The 17333-nt window shown below is 41.8% G+C and overlaps 1 pseudogene; it reads left to right on the top strand.

The window, feature by feature from the left end:
* Window positions 1–3036: 3036 nt before the first annotated feature.
* On the top strand, window positions 3037–8752 carry LOC116882649 (annotated as a pseudogene).
* The last annotated feature ends 8581 nt before the right edge of the window (window positions 8753–17333 follow it).

Raw genomic sequence — 17333 nt, 5'->3', positions numbered from 1 at the left:
TTTGAGGATAACCACATCACCCATTTTCTTAAATCCTTCTCCAAACTGTATTGAATCTGGGGGACATCTCAAAACAGCAATGAGTATCCCAAAATAAGTCTCAGGCTCCTTCTGCTTTCTATACACAGACTTGAATGTGTTCATTTGCATTGAAGAATTTCAAATGTCTTTTTTAAAGCTTAACAGATTTTTGTGGATATAATTTGGAATTTCAAGCTTCATTCAAGAAATCAAAATTAGTTCAAATAAATGATTGCCATTCAGTCAATTAATATGAGTTCTAGAACTTGGATCTAAATGAAGTTTTTCTCATACTAAACACAATGCCAGTGAACTGTAGTTGGTTAACAATAGCTTTTATTTGCCCAGTAAATAAAGAAAAGTAACTGAGGTTGTACTGGAAATACTGAGGGTCTGGATACAGTCCTTGGTTGAAAGTGATCGAGGCACCAAATGGTGAAGGAAATGAATAACCAGTAGAGAAAAAAGAAAAAAGGAAACCATCACACGAACACAACCAGAGGAGAGAGAGGTGTGCAGATGATAATTGAAGCCATGAGCATGCATGAGCTGTCCACAGGATGTTCACAGAGTAACAACATAAGACAGCCAAGAACCGAACTCAATACTGGAAGTACGGGCTGATCAGGAGACTGAGAAGAAGTGGCCAGAAAGGTAGGAGAAAAGCTGGAGTGGTCTATATCACCAAGCTCCAGGAAAGGAGTGTTTCAACATAAGGAGGATGCCAAGAGAGCAGTAAGAACTGGGGACAAGGGACTTCACTGGGTTTGCCAACAAGAGATATTCCTGGTGATCTTGGCCAGAGCAGTTTTCATGGTGCATGAGGACAGAAGGGAGACTGTAGTGGATTGAAGAGGCTATTATGGTAAGTAGGAAATGAAGACAGCGAGAGTGGACCATACTTTTAGGAAAGTTAACCTTGAAAAAATGTAAGAGGGAATGGGAAAAAAGAAGAGGATAGAGAACATGGAATGCAAAGGCTTATTAAGTGTAGAAAGGCCTGGGGTGCCTGGCTGGCTCAGCCCATGGAGCGTGCAACTCTTGGTCATCACATCTTAAGTTTGAGCACCATGTTGGGTGTAGAGATCACTTAAAAATAAAAAATAATCAGGGGCGCCTGGATGGCTCAGTGGGTTACAGGCTCTGCCTTAGGCTCAGGTCATGATCCCAGGGTCCTGGGATCGAGCCCCGCATCAGGCTCTCTGCTCAGTGGGGAGCCTGCTTCCTCCTCTCTCTCTGCCTGCCTCTCCACCTACTTGCTATCTCGGTCTGTCAAATAAATAAATAAAATCTTTAAAAATAAATAAATAAAAAATTTTAAAAAATCTTTAAAAAGAGAGTGGAAAGGCTTATTTGTTTAAGTATTGATAGCAAGGAGGGGCATCTCTTCCATCCTTACAGAAAGGAGTAAGACTGTGGTTAGATATTTTAAGTCTGTCAGACAGAAATTTTAAGTGTTCCTGCCTGCTGATTTTTTTCTCAGGGACCTAGAAACCAAGATACCTCTACAGAGACTGAAAGGGTGAATGAGAGACCAAAGATAAGGTAAGCATGAAGAAGCTTTCAAATAATCACTGTGGAGACTGAGGAGGACTGAAATGAGACATAGAGGGACTTCAAGGTGGCATGGAGGGTGGTCCTGGGGGAACGTAGAAGTCATGGATTTATGGTTGTACCAGTGGTGTAATTTTCCCCAGAAATGCTCAACTGTCTAGATGGAAGCAAAAAACAGAAGTTGGGTCCATCCAAGAATAGGGTTTTGGCACATGGATTTGATAAAAGGGATAGAACAAAAACATTAAGAATCCTGGCAAGAGAGAGGTTAGAGACCACGAGATACAAGCTAAACAGAAAAGGAAGGGCACCTGGGTGGCTCAGTGGGTTAAAGCCTCTGCCTTCAGCTTGGGTCATGGTCCCAGGGTCCTCGGATCGAGCCCCGCATCAGGCTTTCTGCTCAGTGGGGAGCCTGCTTCCTCCTCTCTGCCTGCCTCTCTGCCTGCTTATGATCTCTGTCCCTCAAATAAATAAATAAAATCTTTAAAAAAAGAGAGAGAGAAAAGGAAAGGGAAGCTTGGAGGGAACTGATATCATGTAGGGAGAAATTAGTGGGTCAAGTGAAGGTAGCTCCTTGGGTTGACCCGTGAGTGTGGTTGGAGCAACTGAGTGAGCACGGGGCTGGAGGGGAGGCGGGGATACATTTAGGAGACTGGTCAGAGTGGTCTATGTGAAGGTCAGATGTCAGAAGTGGTGCAGTTCTAAGAATGACTAGTTCTAGAATAAGGCCACAAAAAGCATGAGTGGAGGGGAGTGGAGGTCAAGGTCGAAGAAGAGGAGAAGATGCACACCTTGAAAGCGTAGGGGTGGTTTGTTATCTCCACAGGCCACAAAGATCATGGGATGATGGCAGGTCGCGGGCGAAGAAACAACAGAGAATCACTGACTGAGGGCAGGTGACCAGCAAGCTGAAAGCTGACAGAGATGAGGAGATTTAGAGAGTGGCAGAGTTACCTCATGTGGGTCTCCAAAGCCCAGAGGGTAGAGAGTGGCCTGAAAGAATCATGAAGAGCCAGGTGAGGGCCTGCCCCACCTTTCATCCTGATACCCTGTGAATGAGGGATGGAGCATCTCTGCTTGAGAGACCCACAGAGGACAGGGCTTTGGTTGGGACCGAGGGGGAGTGAGCCAGGTTGTGGACAAGTGGACCATGGGATAGGAGTGGCAAGCTGCCCAGTAGAAAAGGTGTGGACAGGAAAGATAACTGGAAGGATTCACATCTGGGAGCAAATAGGGACCACAGTGCACTGGCATGGAGGATTCGGCTGTCTACAACGTTTGGAAAGAATCTACCCCAACTTTCTCTGGTGGCTGGGGAGAAGCGGTAGGGGCCAGCTCTAAGGTTACATAGTGATCGCATTCCCTTTGAAGCACATGAAATGGCTTCTCTTCATTGCTTTTGCTCTACCAAAAGGATAACGTCACAGGGTTCAACTGCAGAGGACCTGTGTATCGCAGGGAATGACGACGCTTTCAGCGGTGGCCGGGCCTGAACGCGCTACTACTTCCGGTTTGTTTGAGATCTCAGCAGTGCGGCTGCAAGAGGAGGTGGTGCATGACAGCGAGGCCCGCTCCCCAGGGACGGACCCTAGGCTGGCTCTGGACCACTTGGGGCCCAGAGATGAGAGCAGGAGCCTGCTGTGGGGGGTGGGGAGTCCGAACTTCAGGGCTGTGCGGGATCTGAGGACAGAGGTGGGGAAGGTGTAGGAGGAGAGAACCTGAAGGTGATAGGTGGCTGCAGGGAATGAGCTCAGAAGAAGGCAAGTGAAGGAGAAACAAAGGTAAAACCTCAAAAAGTGCCTCATATCAGAAACAGCATCTTCTTTTCCCTAGGAAAGTGAGGGCTACCTCCTCCCAAACCAATTACAGTGGCAGAGAGGGAAGGCATGGTGCACAATGAGAGAGAAATGACTGGAAAGCACTTTGCAAGACTAAAGAGTTATATAAAGTCCCAATAATAATAAATCACCTTGCCTGAGGTATGAAAACCTTAAAATAACCTGAAAAATCAAAACGTGGAGAAGCAGTGAGCTTCCAGAAGGTTTGTATGCTTGTTTGAAATTCTTCCCCCTCAACAACTCCAGTCAGGTTCTTTAGGAGCAGACCTCAATCAGGTTTTTGGGTAAAAAGGAGTCTAGCCCCTGTTTAAACCTGCCCTCACCCCTCCCCCACCCCATGGCCATGCGGGGAGAGCACAGACTTGGGGGGGGGACCTCTTTTCTGAATCTGACATCTGCCTTCCTGAATACTCCTGCATCTGTTTTGTGAAGATTTTCTTTTCTTCTTTTTGTTATATAAAAAGAGAGAGATTGAAAAAAATTATCTTCGTTCCTGGAAAAAAAAAAAAAAAGAAGAAGAAAGAAAGAAAGTAAAGAAAAATAGGTCTTTCTGAATTCTCAGTACTGGAGCTCTGTTCTTTATATATCTACTCGTTCCATTGTTAAATAAACCCACATATTTAAGGGTGACACATCCTAACTAATGCCTTGTCAGGCCCATGTGTCTTGCTAAAAATGGACATTGGTGACTACGGTTTCCATTTTTTTTTCAAAGAAATAATTTGATTATTTTTATTCTGCTTCTCTCTACCACCACTCACAAGGAAATGGTTATCTTTGCACAGAAAACATTTTTAAACAAGCCGAGAGCTGCAACATGTACAGACAGAAAATTTTCTTAACCACATCTGTATAAGTCACACACACACACTCACTGCCTTGTGAAAATTAGCTTTAAATTTGGAATCAATGCTCTTCTGCAGGAAAACTGCTTTCTGTTCAACCTCTTACAATATTATGTGCATCCCTACATCTTACTTTGTGCAGACCTGAATATCTCCCAGAAAAAGGACAATTTAATAAAAGCAGGCGAAATGAATCACCCAGGGACAATTTGAATTATTATCTGTAGATAATTAATTATGCACATATTTCTAGTGAGATTCTTAAATCAGCAGGGCTTCTTAATCAGAGACTTTCAAATTTTCTCTGTAATAACTGAAGACTTGACCCATAAATCAGCAAATAGTCCAGCAGGCTCACCACATGCTTCACATTTCTTCTTGGGAGAAAAAGACACTTAATTATCTTGAGGTCACAGAAGAAGGGAAAAATGGACATGAAAGTTGTTAGGGGTTTTATAGCAAAGTATAACTAATTTCAGTATTGTCTTAAAAATGAGCTCATGAAAAGAAGCCAAGGAAAACGTTTGAAATCAACCAATGTGTTTTATGCAGAGAAAGATATTTTCAATGTTTACAGGAACAATCTTACCAGCCAACCCCGTTTCCCATTTCCAGTAAGTTGACTGTCCCAAATTTGAATATTTTTTTCATGTTACCTGTTTTGCAAATTAAATCTTTAAAATGGAAGACACAGGAATGTAAGACTTATTTTAATCCCTATATGGAATGTTAATAAGGGATCGAGTTTATCCTTTATTTCTAGTATCTTGCCTTACCCCTACTTCACTAGAACCTCTTGGTTATGACTCTGTCCTCCTCCTATTCTTCAGGTCTTAGTTCTTCCACCTCCCATGGTAGAAAACTGCTCTTCATAAAGGACCCCATAGTGATCTAACAGTGCAGTGCAAAGCTGGTGAGGAACTTCATGGGACATAGCCCCAGAAGACTTGGGTTCAAGTCCCAGTGCCCATTAGCACTGCCTGGGGGACGCCATTGGTGGGATGCCCAGATAGCCTTCTCTTGACTGGTTTGCTCATCCCTTGGCTGCTGTCAGTATAGGCAGCAAACTGCTCAGGACTATCTTCTCTGGGAAATTGCTCTCAGACAAATGGGAGTCCCTTCTAGCAGGATGATAAGGTTCCCCCTCCCCTTCCAGAAGCAGCCATTAGCCAATGAGTGACTGATGGGAGAGTACCAAAGGCCAACCATCTCCAGGGAGGACCAGTTCCCTGGGGCTTTTAGTGTCCCCGGGGCTCCTGTGGGATCTGGCAGAAATCAGCCTCCAGTCTAGACCACATCCTTGCTTAGCTCTCTTCCTCTGCCCTCTCCCGCTTCCCCTTCCTCGTGGAAGAGCGCCTGCTCAGTGAGCTGCCTAAACAAGAACCTGTGCTTCAAGCTCCACTCGGGAAGCTGACTGCGGATGCACTGGGACCCCTGACTTTCACTGCACATGTCTGGTAGCAGTTCCCTCACATTTGAAATGACGACAATAACACACACCCCACAGGCCTGTTGCGTGGGTTAAATGAGAAAACCTGGGTTAAAAAAAAAAAAAACCCTGCTCACCTGAAGTGCTATTCAAATTTAAAGATTATGACCTCATGTAAATATCAGACTGTGTAGACCACCTCTCCCACAGTTGGGGTGGAGGGCAGTGGACCATAGTCAAAGAGCTTCCTCCCTTGGCCTCTGGTTTCCCCCTTCTTCCCTAGGTCTCTGTTGCTGGCTCCTACCTCTCTGACCAGCCTCCACACCAGACAGCACCTGCAGCCAGGGAGAAGCTCAGGCCACCTCCTTCAGTTCCAAGCACAAGCTGAGGTTCTCTATATACTGGAGACTCCCAGCCCTCGATCTCCAGCTCTGACAGCTCTCTAGAATATCAGACTCGCAGTTCTAGTGACTATTTGACAACTCCATGTGGTCATGGGACAGACATCGGACTTAACATGGCCAAAGCATGACTCTTGATTCCCCACCTGTCAGTCGGCTTCCCCATTGTTACCCACCTTCCCCATCTCCCTAAATAGCTGCCTTCCAGAGAATGGCTCAAGCCAGAACTCTAGGAACCATGCTTGATTCCTTTTATTCTTTCACCCTTTATGTCCAATCCATTGGTAAGCTCCGCCAACTCTTCATCCAAATTCCACTTCTCTCCATCTCCACTACTACTGACATAATCCAAGTCACCATCATCTTACTTGAACCACTGCACCCAGACAAATCCTCTTATAAAATATCAAGATCCTGTCACTGACTTGCTTAAAGCCTTAAAATGGCTTGCCACCATTTTTAGAGCAAGCTCCCTCTGTCTCTATCTCCCTCCCCCTTCTCTTTCTCTCTTTCCCCTTTCCTTTCCCTCCATCACCCACCTAATAAGCGCACATGCGTGCACGCACACACATACACGCACACACACACACACTCTACCACAACCACATTGCTTTCTTCTTATTCTTTGCAGATACCAAAATCATTCTTGCCTCAGTGTCTTTGCATTTGCTCTGTCTTCAGCCAGGTGTGTCCTTCCCCAAGCTTCCATGACTGTCTCCTTTTGGTCATTCAAAGTTTGCTTTACTCTTCTAATTTAAAGTAGTTACCTGGGGATACTCTGTCACATTCACTCTAATCTTCTGGAAATCCTTTCTCACTCACTCTTTCTTGTTTACTGGTCCATTTGTGCATTATCCATCTTTCTCCCAACTGTTAAGTTCCAAGAAAGCAGGGTTCTTGTTTATTTCGTTCACAGCTATATCCCAGGGGCCTAAACCAGTGCCTGTTACATAGTAGATGGTCAATACAGCTTTTATCTGACTAGATTCATGGATGAATGAATGCATGAATAAATGAAGCACTGGGCGCAAGCTTGGGTTCAAGCTCAGCTATACCACTGGCTAGCCGTGAGAACTTGGACAAGTTAAATGAGCCCTTCAAGGGCATTTTGGGTGGCACTTGCTAGGCTGGTGCTGAAGGGGAAACAGGTAACTGAGGTTTAAACTTCCCAGCATGCATCCGGGCCTTAAAACCTCCTTCTCCGGACTCCTATACTCACTCGGCAGTGCATATGGTAAAAGTTTAACCATGGGGTAATGTGGCCAATTGTTCTGCTTTGCCCAGGACTTCGACTTTGTGGGCACATGAGACTTTCAGTGCTAAAACTGAGATCGTCCTAGGCAAAGAGGCGCAGTCTATCACCTCCTGTGAGCCCTAGTAGAACACCTTCAGCTCCAGGCCATGGAGTACCCTGGAGAAAACTCAGTAAGGAAGGCAGTGTCTGAGGGGCAAGAGGGGCGGTGAGGAGCCTCACAGGGTGTGGTGAGAATAGGAAATGTCCTTGGACAGGTTTGGATCCCGTTGAGTTTGATTATTGTTGTTATTGTTGTTCTATTTAGTTTGGGAAAGTTTCAGCTATAGAAATGAGCAAGAAGAGTAAAAAGAACTTGCTTCATTATTCTCTCCCTTTGTTTCCATTTTTCTGAACTATTTGAGAGCAGACTGCATCTTTAGGCTTCTTAACCCTTTCATATTTCAATGTGTATATCCTGAGAACAAGGATATAGTTCTTATGTGACCACAATTCAAATTTAGGGAATTTAACATTGACACAATACTTTTGTTTAATCAAAAGTCTATGTCCCAAACAAATCGATTGTCCCCAAAAGAAAACATTCATTCCAGGATCCAGTCCAAGATCACATACTGCATTTAGTTTTCATCTATTTTAGTCTCCTATTCTTAGTCTTTTGTGATAGGGACATTTTTGTACAGAACATGACAATTATTTTATAGAATGTCCCTCAGGGGGCACCTGGGTGGCTCAGTTGGTTAAGCAACTGCCTTCACTCAGGTCCTGGGATTGAGACGAGTTGGGCTCTCTGCTCAGTTGGGAGTCTGCTTCTCCCTCCGCCTGCCCTCCCACCCAATTTTGAGCCTAGCTCCTTATCACTGATCAACCATGAGCTCCCACATTCCTCAGTAGGATATCCCTGGGGCGGGAGGGAGGCCGTCATAAACCCCCTGGTCAACGTGCATCTGCAGGCCTCCTACACCTACCTCTTCTGGTATTTCCACTGGGACAATGTGACTGTGGAAGGTGTGGGACATTTCTTCGGTGAGTTGGCTGAGGAGAAGACCCAGGGCGCCCAGCGTCTCCTGAACATGCAAAACCAGCCAGGCGGTGGCGCCCTCTTCCAGGATGTGCAGGAGCGGTCCCAGGGGGGTTGGGGGGGGTGGGGAATGTAGTAAAGCCGCGGATGCCAGGGAAGCCGCCCTGGTTCTGGAGAAGAACCAGAACCAGGCCTGTTTGGGTCTGCATGCCCTGGGTTCCGCCCACACAGACCCCCAGCCTTGTGACTTCCCGGAGAACCACTTCCTGCATGAGGAGGGGAAACTCATCAAGAAGATGGCAACCAGCTGACTCACCTCCGCAGGCTGGCCGGCCCCCAGGCTGGACTTGGCGAGTATCTCTTCGAGAGGCTGACCCTCGAGCACCACTAGGAGCCTCTGAAGCTCAGCAGTCTTTGAGGGACCCCTCTGGCATCACGCTGGTGCCAAGTCTTGTGCCCTGAGCCTCTCCCTGAAGCCACTAGGCAGTTTTTCAACCACCCAGGAGCCCTCTCCCCACCCATGGACCAAATGGAAACAATAAAGCTTTTTGCAGGAAAAAAAAAAAAAAAAGAATGTCCCTCAGTTGAGATCTTCTTTACTTTTAGAACCAGAATAATAACATCCACCACAGGATTAAATAAGATTCATTCCTAATTATAATTTAAAGAATAAATAAGATAGAATTTGAGACCAAAAAATATAAAGGTCTATGCAAATATAAATCAGTGTTTATATTCTTGATAATGATATTCAGTATCAAGGTTGAACTTGAGAAGCAAATGACCTGAGACCCATTGAATCAAAAATTCAGAGGGTGGGGTTGACATCTCTATTTTAACAAGCCTTCCAGGTGATTCTAGCAGGCTAAAGTTTGAGAACCACTGTTATCATGGATTAAATGATATGATTTATGTAGCTAACTGGCACAATGCCAAGCGATCACATCACAGAGCAACTGTACGGTAAGTATTAACTCCCTCCTCTGCCTTCTCCACTGTCCACAACTCACTCAACATGCACACACACACATGCCAATCAATAATCGTTTGGATACTGTACATGAAAAAAACAACCCACTACTATTTCAAAATTACATACATTAAGAGCTGGAAGTATACCTATAAAACTTCATATGGTTGGGGGTGCCTGGCTGGCTCGGTCAGTAGAGTATGCAACTCTTGATCTCCGGGTCATGAGTTCAAGCCCCACATTGGACATAGAGATTACTTTTTAAAGAATCCTTCATACAGTTGAACACAATTAGTCACATCATGGTTCTCACATCCTGCCTTCTTGAAACTGGGAGAAAATTCATCAATAAATACTTATTAAATATTTGTCATATGTCCAACTCTGGTTACTAGAGAGAATCATAGAAAAGTAGAAAAAACGGTTCCTGCCTTCAAAGGGCTTAATGGGGGAAAGATAAAGGTAATGTTAAAAAATGAGATTCACTCAGGTGCCTGGATGGCTCAGCTGGTTAAGCATCTGACTCTTGATCTTAGCTCAGGTCTTGACCTCAGGGTCATAAGTTCAAGCCCCACACTGGGTTCCATACTGGGTATAGAGCCTCCTTAAAAAAAAAAAAAAAAGACAAAACCAAAATTCACTGAGTAAATTTGAAGATATAGTTGGCTATATTAAGCAATTCATGTATTAGGGAACATCCCATCTAGCAAACAGAGGAGAGCTCCAAGGAGTTGTATAAAATGGAAGGTTTTTATAAAAAAAGAGGGCGGGTCAAGGAGGTTTTGCTAATAATAAAAAGAAAGGACTGTTTCAGGGAAAGTCACTTTCCCTTAGGGGGAAAATCTTGGGGGTTTTATCATGCAGATTACCTCATCTTGCTTTTGGGGGATGGAGAGGCCCAATGTGACAGACTACCTCATTGGTGCTGACCAGAAAATTCTTGACTGACCAGTAAAGACTACATTTCTAAGGGAGGTAGAAACTACAATTAGGTTAAATATTAAGGCCCACTTTGGTGATGCGGTCTAGCTTAAGCGACTCCATTTTGAACTTTAGCTTTTGTTTTTGACAGTCATCAATACTGATTGACACCTACAGTGAGATGGAAACTGCCATGGTGGGAAGTTTACCTTGATGAATTGGGAGACTCCACGAACACTATCAGACAATCTATCCCAAAAGATAAGAAACAAGAAGTCTCACAGATCAAATTTCAACTCTCAAATCACACAATTTGAATTGACATAGAAAATAGAGTGAGTAGTAAAGGGAAAGAAATGGATTGGGTTAATAAATCTGGGATAGGGTACAGTGGAATAGTAGGACCACAATACCTGAATCATGAGTTATGCAAAATGTATATGTCCTGTATCTCTCTGTCACATCACCTATGATGATGTGGCTATGAAGATCAGAATTAAAAATTAACAAGGAGACTCATCAAACAGATTACCTGGAGACAATATATTCTTGCTCTATCAGTGAGAAACAGGGACAAGTATGCCTGGCCACTGCTATAATTTTCCAATAATTTACTATGTGTCTCAAACAGAGGACATGTAGAACTAGAACAGGAGTCACTAATAAGTGACTGATTTAAGAAATCTACAATTTTCAGGGCGCCTGGGTGTTTCAGTCAGTTAAGCATCTGACTTTGGCTCAGGACATGATCTCAGAGTCCTGGGATCGAGCCCCACATCAGGCTCTCCATTCAGCAAGGAGTCTGCTTATCCCTCTCCCTCTGCTGCTCCCCCTACTTGTGCTCTCTCTCTCAAATAAATAAAATCTTTTTTTTTTGAAATCTACAATTCTTGTGACTATTTAGCCTGACTTGGATCTTCTTGTAGATGTTCAACATATATGCTCTACTTACCTTATCACATCTAATATGTCTCAATCTATTAGCAATCTATTCCTTCTCTAATTATTTTACCTATTGCCTTTATTTCTCTTGTTCTCTATATAGTATAAGTAAATACTCTTAAATAATTAAACAAACACACATTTTAGGTACAATATAAGAGGTTTTCACATATCCACTCATTTAATTCTTATGTCTTATATATAATGATGCAAAAAAGACATATGTTGTAGGCACTGAATAATTTAAGAGTACAATGCAGGGGCACCTGGGTGGCTCAGTCAGTTAAGCATCTGCCTTCTACTCAATTCATTGATCTCAGGGTCTTGGGATCAAGCCCTAGGCCAGGCTCCCAACTCAGTGGGGAGTCTGCTTTTCAATCTCCCTCTGCCCCTCCCTCAAATAAATAAACAAAATATTTGAGGAAAAAAAAAGAATACAATGCAATATAGAGTTAGTCAATGGCTTGGTGATATGGAAGACATCCTCTAGGGATCCTAGTGAGGAAAGCTGGGCTTATTCAGTAAAGGATTCATGGAAGAGTTGTTTCTCCACCAGGTCTTGAAGAAAGTGAGGGACTTTACTGAAAGAGAATCAGGATACAGACATTAATGGAGGAGCAAGGAGAGTAAATCTGGGCAAACATCAGTAGAAATCAGCCACAGGAAAATGGATCCCACATTGGACAGCAGAAAAAGATGCAGTCACTTAGGAGAAGGTGGAGTTGACAGAAGGAGAAAGCCAAAATGCTCAAAAGAGAAAATTGAACTTGCTTCAAAAATGTGAAGCATTTTTTTTTAAGATGGAGTACTCTTAGTAAAATAGTGGGTGTATGCCCTCTGTGGTAGGTTGTATTACTGCTTAAAATATTTGAAGCTACTCCCTGTTTAGAACTACACATTTCCACCCTAATAGTGTCAGCCTTGGCCAACAGTCTTGCTTCAACTAATGAAAGTGATAGGAGGTGACATGCCCTACCTCTAAAGAAAGGTTTAAGCATCACTGTGTGATTCCACCATATTTAACTTTCTAGCAATGCCCCAGATAGGGGATGCCCATTGAGCCTTGGTTCTTGAATGAAAATAACCTGGAAGCTACTGCCAGCCCAGTATGGACAAGAAGCACAAATAAGGAAAAAATTTTTATAAGTCACTGAGATTTGCAGGTTTTTTGTTACTATAATTTAGCCCCCGATACAGCTTCCAGTCAGTATTGTTTTGGAGGTTTTAGCCAATATAGTAAAAGAAAAAAAAAAAGAGTCTTTGGATTGATAAGGAAAACAATTTGTTTTGGTATGTGACTATAATTTCCTATGCAGAGAGAATTTATGGATAGATTATTCAAATTAATAAGATGGGTTGACAATCTGGAGCAGAAGAAAGATGCTACTGTGTTGAGTGAATATTCTCTGAGAGTGGAAAAGATTCAGTGTGAGGGGATAAAAATAGTCTGAGTGAATGAAGAGGCGAAAAGGGAAAGTGCATGTGATGGGGAAGTAAGAAAGACAAGATACATCACTAGGAGGGAAATGAAGAGGAAAGACATGGTGGAAAGTACAATTCAGTGGTGGGGGGAAGATGGATTGGCAAGATTTCTGAGTACAAACACAAGATACAAAAGTCAATAAATTTTTCTGTACACTGGGGGGGTAAGTAGTTAGAAAATATATATATTTTTGTAATTGCCATTTAAACTTAGCAGTACAAAAAGTAAAATAAAATAAAATTAGCATCTTTGGAGATGATACGATACTTTATGTGGAAAACCCAAAAGACTCCACCCCAAAACTTCTAGAACTCATACAGGAATTCAGTAAAGTGGCAGGATATAAGTCAATGCACAGGAATCAGTTGCCTTTCTATACACCAATAAGAAGACAGAAGAAAGAGAAATTAAAGAGTCGATCCTAATTATAAGTGCACCCAGAACCATAAGATACATAGGAATACATTTAACCATAGAAGCAAAGAATCTATACTCAGAAAACTATAGAATACTCAAGAAAGGAATTGAGGAAATCACAAAGAAATGGAAAAACATTCCATGCTCATGGGTTGGAAGAACAAATATTGTGAAAATGTCTATGCTACCTAGAGCAATCTACATGTTTAATGCAATCTCTATCAAAACACCATTGATTTTTTTCAAAGAAATGGAGCAAATAATCCCAAAATTTGTATGGAACCAGAAAAGACCCTGAATGTCCAGAGGCATGTTGAAAAACAAAGCCAAAGCTGTTGGCATGATAATTCCTGACTTGAAGCTTTATCGCAAAGCTGTCATCATCAAGACAGTATGGTACTGGCACAAAAACAGACACATAGATCAATGGAACAGAATAAAGAGCCCAGAAATAGACCCTCAACTCTGTGGTCAACTAATCTTCGACAAAGCGGGAAAGAATGTTCCATGGAAAAAAAGACAGTCTCTTCAACAAACGGTGTTGGGAAAATTGGACAGCCACATGTAGAAAAATGAAACTGGACCATTTCCTTACACCACACACAAAAATAGACTCCAAATAGATGAAAGACCTCAATGTGAGGCAGGAATCCGTCAAAATCCTTGAGGAGAACACAGGCAGCAACCTCTTTGACCACAGCCACAGCAACTTCTTCATAGAAACATCGCCAAAGGCAAGGGAAGCAAGGGCAATATGAACTATTGGAACTTCATCAAGATAAAAATCTTCTGCACAGCAAAGGAAACAGTTAACAAAACCAAAACACAACTGACAGAATAGGAGAAGATATTTGCAAATGACATTATCAGATAAAGGGCTAGTATCCAAAATCTAGAAAGAACTTATTGAACTCAACACCCAAAGAACAAGTAATACAGTCAAGAAATGGGCAGAAGACAGGAACAGACATTTCTGCAAAGAAGATATCCAAATGGCTAACAGACACATGAAAAAGTGTTCAGCATTACTCGGCATCAGGGAAATACAAATCAAAACCACAGTGAGATACCACTTCACACCAGTCAGAATGACTAGAATTGACAAGTTAGGAAATGACAGACATTGGTGAGGATGTGGAGAAAGGGCTCAAAAAGTTGAAAATAGAGCTACCCTACAACCCAGCAATTGCTCTATTAGGTATTTATCACAAAGATACAAATGTAGTGATCCAAAGGGGGCACATGCACCCCAACATTTATAGCAGCCATGTCCACAATAGCCAAACTATGGAAAGAAACTAGATTTCCACCAACAGATGAATGGATAAAGAAAATGTGGTATATGTATACAATAGAATATTATGTAGCCATCAAAAAGTGAAATCTTGCCACTTGCAAAAACATGGATGTAACTAGAGGCTATTATGCTAACCGAAATAAGTCACTCAGAGAAAGACAATTATCAAATGATCCCACTGATATGAGGAATTTGAGAAACAAGACCGAGGATCATAGGGGAAAGGAGGGAAAAAATGAAACAAGATGAAACCAGAGAGGAAGATAAACCATAAGAGACTCTTAACCTCAGGAAACAAACTGAGGGTTGCTGGAGTGGAGGGGGGTAGGAGGGATGGGGTGGCTGGGTGATGGACACCAGGGAGGGTATGTGCTGTGGTGATATCTGTGAACTGTATAAGGCTGATGAATCACAGACCTGTGCCCCTGAAACAAATAATACATTTTATGTTAACAATAAATAAATAAATAAGAAGTACTTTGAAAAATTTTTTTAAAGATTTTATTTATTTATTTGACAGACAGAGATCACAAGCAGGCAGAGAGACAGGCAGAGAGAGGAAGGGAAGCAGGCTCCCCGCTGAGCAGAGAGCCTGACGCGGGGCTCGATCCCAGGACCCTGGGACCATGACCTGAGCCAAAGGCAGAGGTCTTAACCCACTGAACCACCCAGGGGCCCTGAGAAGTACTTTGAAAAATTTTTAAAATAAAATTAGCAGTATAGATAAGTGTTCCCAGAAATATATCTAGAAAAAGATGAGTACTTTTTATGAGAAAATTATAATAGTGTATAGAAAGAAGACTCAAATAACTGGAGAAATACAGCATATTCTTGGTTTGGAAGATTCAGTATTGTAAGGATGTCAGTTCTTCCCAGTTGAAACCATACAATCAATGCTATTTTAATCAAGGGCTCAGTGGGGTCAGTGCAGAAGTTGACAAGCTGATTCTAAAATTATATAGAAGAGAATGGGACCAACAATAACCAAAAGACTCCTGAGGAAGAAAAACAAGGTGGGAAGACTTGCCCTATGAGACATAAAATCTTATTTCATGGCTATAATATTTAAGAGAGGGTGCTATTGACAAAGGGATGTATACATTTCATCAAAGAGGAAATAAAAATGGCCATGGCATGAAAAGATGCTAAATTACTAGTATTCAGGAAAATACAAATTAAAACCACAAGATACCCTTTTACACACTCTAGTTTGGCAAAACTGAAGTCAGATAATAAAAAGGATTGACAAAATATGTAAAACAACATGTACTTTCATCCACTGTTGATAGAAGCTCATCAATTGGGGAAAAGTACTATTGAACATGCACATATCTATGACCTAGTAATTCCACCTCTAGGGATATAAGCTAGAGAACTTCTTGCACAGGGACCAGGGGATATAGGAAGGATGCTTACAGCAGTGTTATTCCTAAGAACAAAATGCTGAAAACAACCTACTCTCCATCATAAGTAACAAGAGCATCAGACTGAGACATAGTTCTACCCAGGAATGCTCTGCAAAGGTGGACATGAATGAACTACAGCCACATGTATCAGCATGAGCAAGGCTCAGAGACACAAAGGTCAGTGAAAAGGCCAGGTCACTGAAGAATGCATCCAGTACAAATCCAGTCCCCTACACTTCTAATCATGGAAAACCAAGGAGCATGTTGAGAGATACATTCATATGCAGTTAAGAAAAACCCTGTGAAGTAAATGAGCTAGTTGACAACATTAAATTATCAATTTTATATTGAGGGTTATATAGGATCTTCTGAGGGAACTTCTAAGGTGGTGGTAATGTTCTATTTTTGAAAGTAGGTGGGAGGTCCATGAATGTGCATTTTATTATTATTATTATTTTATTTTCCTATACACATTTTATACCACTTTGTGTATAATTTATGTGTATGGTATATTTCATAACAATTTTTTAAATTAGTGTGTGAAACCATATTATCTTTTTTATACATAACTACCATACTAAAATATAGAAATTATAAAACACATAAAAACCAGTATTTTTTAAGGATGGGGTAAAATAAAATAAATATCCTTTTAATGAGTGGTACCAAAAAAATACTTCTAGTGAATTGTAGAAGTTTGGTTTCATGTTCTGAATACTTAACTTTTAATGTCTTGCTAATCTTGATAGCTTCATGTTAGCTAATTTCTGAAGACTAGTATATATTCAGGGTGATGTATATTGTTAATGACAGTGGATACATATTAATTTTTCAAATGATCTTCTTTAGTAATTCAAATTTTTGCTTAACTACTTGTTAGATTTCATGAACGTGTCACTATTTTTACTTCAAATACAGCTGATGAAGACCTAGTTCTAAGTGGAGAAGGAGTGTTAGCTCCTAAATTTCCTTGTAGTAGTCTGGGTATTTTCATCCATCTGAGGATTCTTTGTAAGAATTTTTTGAGGCCCTTATCAGTGTCTCAAGAGTTCATTTAAACTTCTTAATATAATCTGTAAATCCTCTCAACTAGGCTTACAAAAACTATAATTGTTTCCTTTTTTTTAAGATTTTATTTATTTGAGAGAGTGAGAGAGAGAGTAGGAGCAGTGTGCTATAGGGGAGAAGAAGAGGGAGAAGTAGACTCCCTACCAAGAAGGAAATTTGATGTGGGGCTCAATCCCAGGACCCTGAGATCATGACCTGAGCCAAAAGGAGAGGCTTAACTGACTAAGCCACCCAGGCATCTTCAAAACTATAACTGTTTCTACTAACAACTGCTGTATAACTATGCCAAAGTGTAGGAGCTTAAAACAATAATTTAGTATTATTAAATATTAAAATTTTGTGAGTCAGGAATTTGGACAAGGCACTGTAGGAAGAGCTCATCGCTGCTCCATGACGTTTGGGACCTCATCTAGGATAAGCCGCCTGGAAGACAGAACACCAAGGCCACCAGGCATCTCTCCACATAGC

The sequence above is a fragment of the Lontra canadensis genome, unplaced genomic scaffold (genome assembly GCF_010015895.1).
Source record: "Lontra canadensis isolate GAN:19392208 unplaced genomic scaffold, GSC_riverotter_1.0 scaffold86, whole genome shotgun sequence".
Classification (NCBI taxonomy): Eukaryota; Metazoa; Chordata; class Mammalia; order Carnivora; family Mustelidae; genus Lontra; species Lontra canadensis.
Note: the sequence above shows the minus strand (reverse complement) of the source record. Positions and strands in the feature narration are given on the sequence as shown.